The following is an 11080-nucleotide window of genomic DNA, read 5'->3' as shown; positions in this document are numbered from 1 at the left end:
AACTATAGGCCAATCAGTCTAACTTGTATAACTGGTAAAATTATGGAGGCTATAATCAAAGAGAAAATGGTAGATTACCTGGACTCAAATAACATTTTGAGGGATAGCCAGCATGGATTTAGGAGAGGTAGATCCTGTTTAACAAATCTGTTGGAGTTTTTTGAGGAAGCTACTCAGGAAGTTGATGATAAGAAGGCCTATGATGTCATCTACTTAGATTTCCAAAAGGCTTTTGATGTTGTCCCCCACAAGAGGCTCTTATTTAAACTCAAAGCAACAGGTATTTTAGGAACTGTAGCGACCTGGATTGATAACTGGTTAACGGATAAGAACATAAGAACATAAGAAATTTACAAACGAGAGGAGGCCATTCGGCCCATCAAGCTCGTTTGGGGAGAACTTAACTAATAACTCAGAGTTGTTAAAATCTTATCTAGCTCTGATTTAAAGGAACCCAGGGTTTTAGCTTCCACTACACTAGCAGGAAGACTATTCCATACTCTAACTACATGCTGTGTAAAGAAGTGCTTCCTCAAATTTGTTTTAAAATGTTCTCCCGCTAATTTCCATTTATGGCCACGAGTTCTAGTATTTAGACTAATATTGAAATAGTCATTTGGCTGAACAGCATCCAGACCCGTTAGAATCTATAGAAGTATAGAAGTAATCCAGCAAACTATAGGCCAATCAGTTTAACTAGCATTACTGGAAAAATAATGGAAGCTATAATTCAAGTGAAAATGGTAGATTACCTAGATGCAAATAACATTATAAAGGATAGCCAACATGGATTTAGGAGAGGTAGATCCTGCTTAACGAATCTACTTGAGTTCTTTGAGGAAGCTACAAGTGAAATTGATCACAAAAAGGCCTATGATGTGATTTACTTAGATTTCCAGAAGGCCTTTGATGTTGTCCCCCACAAACGGCTCTTGCTAAAGCTTAAAGCTGCAGGGATTTTAGGAACTGTGGCAGTTTGGATCAAAAACTGGCTAACTGACAGGAAGCAGCGAGTAGTTATTAGAGGCACAATGTCACAGTGGGCCTCCGTTCATAGTGGGGTACCGCAGGGTTCAATTTTAGGACCACTATTGTTCCTAATTTACATTAATGATATTGACACAAATACATACAGTAAATTGGTTAAATTTGCAGACGACACCAAGGTGGGCGGTGTAGCAGATACTGATCTAGCAGCAGAGAGGCTTCAAAGGGATCTGGATTTAATTAGCGAATGGGCTGATACTTGGCAGATGAAATTTAACACAGATAAATGTAAGGTAATCCATGCAGGGAGCAGAAATATAAAGTACAGATATTTTATGGGTTCCACTGAAATAAAGGTAGCTGATTACGAGAAAGATCTAGGTATGTATGTTGATGCTTCCATGTCCCACTCTCGCCAGTGTGGGGAAGCAATAAAAAAGGCCAATAGAATGTTGGGTTATATCTCTAGGTGTGTGGAGTTTAAGTCAAGGGAGGTGATGTTACACTTATATAATTCCTTGGTAAGACCCCACCTAGAATACTGTGTGCAGGTTTGGTCACCATACCTCAAGAAGGACATTGCTGCTTTAGAAAAGGTGCAACGAAGAGCTACGAGAATGATTCCTGGTCTTAGAGGAATGTCTTATGAGGAGAGGTTAGCGGAACTGAATCTGTTTAGCCTTGAGCAAAGGAGACTAAGGGGGGATATGATTCAGGTCTATAAGATTCTAACGGGTCTGGATGCTGTTCAGCCAAATTACTATTTCAATATTAGTCTAAATACCAGAACTCGTGGCCATAAGTGGAAATTAGCGGGAGAACATTTTAAAACAAATTTGAGGAAGCACTTCTTTACACAGCGTGTAGTTAGAGTATGGAATAGTCTTCCTGCTAGTGTAGTGGAAGCTAAAACCATGGGTTCCTTTAAATCAGAGCTAGATAAGATTTTAACAACTCTGAGCTATTAGTTAAGTTCTCCCCAAATGAGCTTGATGGGCCGAATGGCCTCCTCTCGTTTGTAAATTTCTTATGTTCTTATGTTCATATGTGGGCAGTGTGGTGGCACAGCGGTTTCTGCTGCCGCCTCACAGTGAGAAGGTCCTGGGTTTGATCCCCGGGTTGAATGCCCGTTGAGGCTTTCTTTGTGGATCTTGCATGCTCTCCCCGTGTTCGTGTGGGTTAGGGCTAGTTAAGTCTTTGTTCCAAAAGGTCCAGTTGAATTCTGTACATTTTTTGGAAGCTGTGCAGTTGTTACCTAAGGTTATTAAGGTTATTTGTCACAAGTTGGAGACTAATTTGCTTACTGTATTTTTTCCATTTCAATAGGTAATGTGCTGAAATAATGAAAAAGCAAAATAAACTATCTTGCCACCTGATCTTTTTGTCTTTTTATGTGATACATATAGATAACTGGTCCTTCTAAAACCAGACAAGGCTTGTTTAGTTATAGCTTAAAAACCTTCAAATTACAGGTTAAATTAAATGTTTTACAGGATAAATTCAGTTTTCCTTTTTTTTCACAAAAATATTTAGTGATTTAACAACTTATTTTTACAGATAATCATTCAACCTTGAAAAATGTTATTAAACTTACTTAATGTGATAGAAAACTTACAAAACCTGTTGAAGTATGGCATAAATTTGTATTCCTATCAGTTAAAGTTACTGTATTTTAACAGATTTTAACCATCTTAAAATATTTTTCACCGTTAACAGGTTTTGTCTGGCAGACTTTTGACTTATTTTACAGATGTTTTTTACAGTGTGATAACACAGAGAGTTACCTAGAATAAAAGTCTGGACCTCTCAGTTTGGTGAGTAAAGAAAATCTCTTTTATTCCAGCAATTCCAACAAACGCTCCCGTCACACTCTGGCGCTCGGTACCAAGTACCCCGAGCACACAGAGCCACCAGTTGATAAAGCATAACTCCCAATTCCCTATAAGGACTTCTAAGTCCTGATTGGTCACAAAACACCAACAAATGGAGCTCAAACGTAGAGCAGTGTTCAAAACAATCTCTTCTTGCCTAAAGCCTAAGACATAACAGACCCAATATGCCTCCCCTCCCGGGCCTACCAATGTCCAATTTTTCTTCTACACTCCCCCCTTTTGAACACGCGAGATCCGCGCTGTTCACAAATAATCAGAGTCCACGGTGTAGTAGTCCTCTGGACGAAAGCGCAACGGGCAGAAGTGGGCCGGTGGCGGTTGGATGGAACACGAGTCACCAGCGGTGTTGGTGTTGCTGGTGACATTGATGACGACCGGGGGCTGAGGTCCATAGAGCCAGGCAGGAATGGGAGGATCATCCACGTATGGAAAAGAGGGAGCCTGCAGGAACATAAGAGATTTTGCCTGGGAAGACAGAACTAGCAATATGATTAGTAGCAACACTACAAGCAAAAGCAATATACTAAAAACTAATGGTTTAATCACCCCGGATAAACCAGTGAGGAGAACCAATTGTCCCAGCTGTACTCAAACAGGCCATGCTCTTCATGTATCTCAGACAGCTGTTTGTGCACTGCGTCCTCTAGATCCTGCACAGCCTGAGAGGAATCAGGGATGTACGTGCAACATTCTTTCCCCACTATAGCACCTTTCTCAGCTAATAGGAGATCCAATGCCTCAGGGTTTTGCAGAGCTACCTGCTTCACTGTGGATAATTCACCTTTAACGGCCTTTACAGTGTCAAGTGTCTGACTGGTCACTTTTTCAACTGCAGTCTGCAGGGCAGCCACCTCTGTCTGAAGGTCTGCTACACCAAGGGATGGAATAAACCCCAAACCATTGCTCAGTTCGACTAAGAGACCGTCTGCTCCGTGAATAGGCACGCAGTCAGCAGAGTAGCCATGACGGACAAAGAGCCGGAGCATGTTTGATTTAGGACTGCCATATCATGATTGGTGTACGGAATCCCGTAGATTCCACACAATTGTGACCCTCTCGGGGGCCAGTCTTGAAGGAACCACCAGGGTCGGACACGCGTCTGCAGTGGACCCAATGGACCCAGGCGTCGAATCCTTCCACTTTCACTGCGTGAGGGGTCACCATCAGGACCTGGTGGGGTCCCCTCCATCTCGGCGTGGTCCATCTCTTCCCTCTCAAGTCACGAACTAACACCCAGTTCCCTGGTTCGAGCGGTGTCACAGCTTGTAACGGCTTACCGTCCGCATTCCTCCAATTGGCACAAACCTGGTCCCAGGCTGCACCTATCGCTCACCGCAGACCTGTCAGATAAGTCCGAAAATCCCCATCCACGGTCTCCAGTGTAACATATCGTGAGGGAGACAAAACACGCATCGGCCTTCCTGCATCGACCCAGGGCAGGCCTGTCGTCTCTGAAATTTTGGCCAATTTCCGTTTCAGCATTTGATTTGCCCTCTCCACCATCCCTCTAACCTGAGTTCGCCACAGCATGTTTTGGGACTGTGGGGGGAAACCCCATGATGACACGGCGAGAACATGCAAACTCCACACATGGAACCCTGGCAGAAACTCAAACCCAGGTCCCAGAGATGTGAGACGACAGTGCTAAGCACTGCAGCACCGTGCTACCCGCCTCTGGGAACATACTGAGGTTAATTGGAGTTACCAAGTTGACCATAGGTGTGAATGGTGCACACAGGTACACACGTACACAGGCAGGCACTCATGCACACAGGCACGCACGTACGCAGGCATACAGGCATGCATGCACACAGAGACACACAGGCATCACCGGCGATCACTCGCAATCGAGTATGATGGTCCACCTGGAGGGTCCTTATTGTGGATCTTCAGATGGCTGAAGAGGCCACTTCTCGAACCACAAACCTTATCCCAACAGGTGGACGCCTGTGCGTGGCTTCTTTTAATGTGGGGAGACTGGGGCATAAACAGCCACCACACGGTCCTTGACAGAGACAAACCTATTATCAACGGCATGGACTCCAAGACAGCTGAAGGTCCATCTCTGCTGCAGCCTTCTTCCACCTTCACAGCCGTTGTTGTGATCCACCTGCATGCCTGGACACAATCCTCCGCCTGCTCCGCTGTTGAGGTCTTTCTTGAGTCGCGCTTTGTCTGGCACCTCCCCCTCAACCTTACCGCCAAGGGTGACCCTACCAGGAGCGTGGCTCCAGACGGTATCGCTCTCGGGATCTTTGGCACACGCAAGCCTCCCCACCACGACAAGGTGGCGACTCTCCGGAGAAGACACACACAGGCACACAGACAGGTACACCGACAGGCACGCATGCACGCACACAGGCATGCATACAGGTACATACACAGTCAGGGACGCACGCAGACACACACAGACACACACAGGCACGCACGCACAATTGCACGCAGACAGGGACGCACACACGCAAGCACACAGGCATGCACAGTTACACTTGCACACACACACACAGGCATACATACAGGCATGCACACACATGCACAAAGGCACGGACACACACACAGGCACGCACGCAGACACACACAGGCACGCACGCATACACAGGCACGCATGCAAACACATACTGGCACGCATGCAGACACATACAGGCACGCACGCACGCACAATTGCACGCAGGCAGGCACGCACACACGCAGGCACACAGACAGGTACAGACACACGCATGTACATGGGCATGCACAAGAACACAGGCAAGCGCACACACACAGGCCCACAAACACGCACGCACGCCCACAGGTACGCAGACAGGGATGCACGCAAGCAGACAGGGATGCACGCACGCAAGCACACAGACATGCACAGTTACACTTGCACACACACACACACACACACAGGCATGCATACAGGCACACACACACATGCACGAAGGCATGGACGCACACACAGGCACGCACGCAGACACACACAAGTACAGACACACGCATGTACACAGGCATGCACAGAAGAACACAGGCATGCGCACACACACAGGCCCACACACACGCACTGGCACGCACGCCCATAGGTACGCATACATACAGGCACACACACACAGGCACACACGCAGACACACACAGGCACGCACGCACGCACAATTGCACGCAGGCAGGCACGCACACACGCAGGCACACAGACAGGTACAGACACACGCATGTACATAGGCATGCACAAGAACACAGGCAAGCGCACACACACAGGCCCACACACACTCACCCAACAATAGATATGACAAGCTTCAGTGAAGGTTCCCATGTCACACACAGGTTCAGGCTGCCTTGAATTTCAGCTAGCAGTCTGAGTACACAAATGCAAATGTGCCAGGGTTCACAGGTAATTGCCGTGTTTGCACAACAAAAGCAGGAGGACAATGGGGCTGAAGGCCTGCACGGGCTTAGGAGGAGCTGTAGGGAGTTCTAGGGAATTTTACGGAAATCTGCGCAGGATAGTAGTTCTAGTGCAGGGATTCATAACCCCGGTTGTAAAAGGAGCAAAAATGTGAGCTGCAGCACTTCCCTTCTAATGGTGATGATCCACTTCTCTGTGCCTTCAAACTGGCTCATTTCCACCCCTTGATGGCCATATATTTGACAAGAATTATACATTAATACTTTACAACACTACAGAGACTTAAACTGTGCCTTACTGGCTCTTAAGCTCAGAATCTCTCGATTCACCTTTGGGAACAGACTGGGTCATGTGATTTGACATCTGTCACACACTGGATAACCTGTTACAGTTTTCTTCTACATATCCCATACATGGGGATGGCACAGTGGTGCAGTGGTTAGCCTCTGGGACCATCCATCCATCCATACATCCATTTTCTGAAACCGCTTCTCCTGTTCAGGGCTGCAGGGGCTCCGGAGCAGGACACAAAGCAGGAAACAACCCTGGATGGGGCGCCAACCCATCACAAAGCACACTCACCATTCACTCACACCTACAGGCAATTTGGTAACTTGAGATAGCCTCAGCATGTTTTTGGACTAGGGGGAGAAACCCCACGATGACACGGCGAGAACATGCAAACTCCACACATGGAACCCTGGCAGAAACTCAAACCCAGATCCCAGAGGTGTGAGGTGACAGTGCCAACCACCATCACCGTGCCACCCACCCCTGGGAACAAACTGAGGTTAACTGGAATTACCAAGTTGACCATAGGTGTGAATGGTGCACAAAGGCAGGCAGGCAGGCAAACAGACAGGCACACACACAGGCACGTGCGAACACAGGCAAGCACACAGGCAGGCACACACACAGGTAGGTATGCAGAGACAAAGGCACGAACGCACGCAGACATGCACACAGGCACGCACGAACATAGGCAGGCACACACACAGGCAGGTACGCTGAGACAAAGGCACAGACACATGCAAACACGTACACAGGCATGAATGCGCGCAGGCAGGCAGAAACGCATGCACGCACACATTAACGCACACAGACATGGACGGACACAGGCAAGCAAGCACACAGGGACGCACGCACGCACACTGGCATGCATGCACACAGGCATGGAAGCACAGAGGCACACACACGTGCACGCAAGCACACGTGCACGCAAGCACACGTGCACACACACGTGCAGATAAGCAGGCACGAACGCACACACGTACTCAGGCACGCACACAGGCAAGCACGCGCCACGCACGTAGCCACGCAAGCACACAGGTATGCACGCACGCACACAGGCACTCCCGCACACATGCACGCAAGCACACAGGTACGCAAGCACACAGGCAGGCACGCATGCCAGCACACAGGCACAGAGACACGCACACACATAAGCACACAGGCAGGCAGGCACGCAGGCAGTCACACACACACAGGCACGCACACGTGAAGGCACATACACAGGCACGAAAGCACTCAAGCACAAAGGCACACACGCATGCAGGCATGCACACTGGCATGAATTCACACAGGCACGCACAGACACGAATGCACACAAGCACGCACACATACAGGGACGCCCACACATACACGTGAAACCACAAACGCGCACACACAGGCAGTTATGCACATAGGCATGCAAGCACACAGACACGCGCACACACAGGCACGCACACACGCACAGAGACACGCACACACACAAGCACGAAGGCAGGCACACAGGCAAGCACGAACAAAGGCACACATGCACAAAGGCACACACGCTTGCACGTAGGCAAGAACACACAGGCACGCATGCAGGCAGTCACGCACACACACATGCAGGCACGCATGCACGTACACAGGCATGCATGCATGCACACAAGCTCACAGGCAGGAATGCACACAGGCACGCACGCACATTGGCACATACACAGACACGCCTGCACATTGGCACATACACAGGCACGCATGCAGGCACACACACAGGCATGCACGCAGGCTCACAGGCATGCACATAGGGACACATGCATGTAAACACACAGGCACGCACGCAGGCTCATACACAGGCACAAAGGCACTCAAGCACAAAGGCACGCAGACACACAGGCACGCACGCACACAGGTAGGCACTTACACAGGCATACACGCATGCACACATGCTGGCAGGCAGGCATGCACACAGGTACGCACGCATGCAAGCACGCCACAGGCACGCAAGCTCACAGGCAGGTATGCACACAGGCACGCATGCACAGACACGCACTCACGCATGAAGGCAAGCACACAGGCACGTACAATAGCATGTGCACAGGCACGCACGCCCACAGAGCCACACACACACAGGCACGAATGCACTCAAGCACAAAGGCATTCACACAGGCATGCATGCACACAGAAAGGCGCTTACACACAGGCACACACGCACGCACACAGGCAGGCATGCACACATGTGCGCACAGCGACACCCAAGCACAAAGGCATGCATGCATGCACACAGACATGCTTCAAGCAGACAGGCAAGCACACAGGCATTTACAGGCACACACGGGTATGAATGCACACAATAACGCATGCAGGCACACACACGGGCACGAACGTACACATGCACTCAGGCACGTACACACGCAAGCAGGCATGCAGGCACACAGTCAGGCACACAAGCGACACAGGCGCGAACGCAGGCACACACGCAGACAGCCAGGTATGCACGCACACAGGCAGGCATGCAGGTACGGCCACAGGCACTCACACAGGCACACACACAGGCATGAACGCATGCACGCACTGAGGCACACACACACACACAGGCACGCACGCACACAAAAACTCTACAAAAACTCTGGTTCTAAGCTAGGTGTCCTTAACCCAGGACTTCCAAACATAAGCAAAACAGAGTTACATTATTATTATTATTATTATTCATTATTATTAGCATTAATAAGATTCCCCTTACATTGCTAATAGGAAAGACATAAATGGATGTAGGGAAGAAACATGTTTACAATTTAAAGTGTTTTAGAGATGTTGTAAGTATGTATGTGAAGGGTACAATGGGGCTAATCCCACAATGATTTAAAACAATTTGACAAATTCAAATAAGAGGCTGAGAAGGATGTTCAGCTTCAGCAATCGGCTCTCATGGGGTCTAATTTTGCCATTTTTTGCCTTTCTTCTGTTTCCCATGCGTTGTCTGCAGGGGCACCTTCACCACATTGCCATTTGATGTGGACACCTTCACACTGCCTGCTTCGAGATCATTTATGTTGAGGTGTTCCACTAATAATTTGTCCACTTTAGTTTCAGCAATGTCCCAATTAACAGCATTCAGCTGGAATTCACTGTCTACAACTTCTATCTCCAAATCCATCATTTCCAATTCAAATACTGAATTAAAACCCCTCTCTGCAGTCTCCTCCAATTTGACTTCTCCAATTTCTATTCCTACAATTTCAAATTTACCATTACTTTGATTTACATCATCAAGCTCAAACTGGCAGAGGTCGACCAATACGGCTTCTATTTTCAGCCTGTCTTGGTGGTCGTCTGCAGGCTTTATGGAGACTGTCCTTTCATTTAACACAAAGACCTCTAACCCATGCACGTCTAACCCCTTATCCTCCCAAGGCTGGTTGGTGGGTGGAGTTGCTGGGGAGCACTCTTTTGCTTCACCCCAGCAGATGATTTCATCCCATTTGTCCCAGGCTGCCCAATACACATCATCCGTCCAGCTAACTGCCTTGGCAATTGCCTTTCGGTTGTGTCACACGTTCAAACTGTCAGCCTGGTCAGAGGGTGATTCTGCTGGGGAGCACAGCTCTTCCTCATCTCCCCGGTCAATCACCTCTCCCCACTTGTCCCATGTTGCCCAGTACTGGTCATCACTCCAGCTGACAGCTTTCGCCATTCGTCTGATTCTGAATGAGGAAAAACAACATACAGGTAATGCAATGGAGCTGTCAGTCACTCCTGACACATGGAATACAGGTCAGGACTGATTGGCTGAAGAGTCCTCACACCTGGGTTTGAACAGCTGACCTACAGGTTATCCCAAAAACCTGCATACACACCGGCCCTTTGCGGATAAGATTGGTCACCCCTGTTTTAGGGGTTAGGGTAAGGATTTTAGGGTTTTTTTGGGGGCTAGCGTTAGGGCTATCTATTAGCACTATCCTCCTGACTCTCGGGCTTTTGTTTGGTGTGCATGTGTTATTTCCTTTAGCCATTTAGGATTAGTAGGACCTCATAATCATAAAAACCAAACATTTTTTTGAACAATTAATAGTTTTAAACAAAAATGATGTCCTTATATGAGGACGTAGGGTCTCAGGAGGTTAAGGTAGCCTAACTCGACAAAGTACTGTAGCTCAACTCGACAGAACACCGGAACCATCCGCATCTGAATGTAACATGAAAGCGCAGGAAAGCACATGCAGAAAACTTAAATATCAATACGAAACTATAGCTAACTTGCACATAAAATTTTGATAGAATTAACGCAGTAGCCCGAAACAGTAAACATATTTTAATATACATGCAAGTTTGACAGATACTAAATAATAAGATCATTTATACGATAATATGGGAGCAGAAACTTAACGTACCTCGCCATCTTGGTCCAGAAATGGAAGTGAGGCTGCGTGTTTCAAACTGGCAGCGTACGTCCCACATGCCATATGATGCCTAATACGTAACCAAGCAAAGCGGCCATAATGTGATTAAATAATAACATACCAATAATTCGCGTTGTTATGTAATAATAAGAACAGAATTCTATAAGATGAATTTTAAA

Source organism: Paramormyrops kingsleyae, chromosome 11, assembly GCF_048594095.1.
Source record: "Paramormyrops kingsleyae isolate MSU_618 chromosome 11, PKINGS_0.4, whole genome shotgun sequence".
Classification (NCBI taxonomy): Eukaryota; Metazoa; Chordata; class Actinopteri; order Osteoglossiformes; family Mormyridae; genus Paramormyrops; species Paramormyrops kingsleyae.
Note: the sequence above shows the minus strand (reverse complement) of the source record.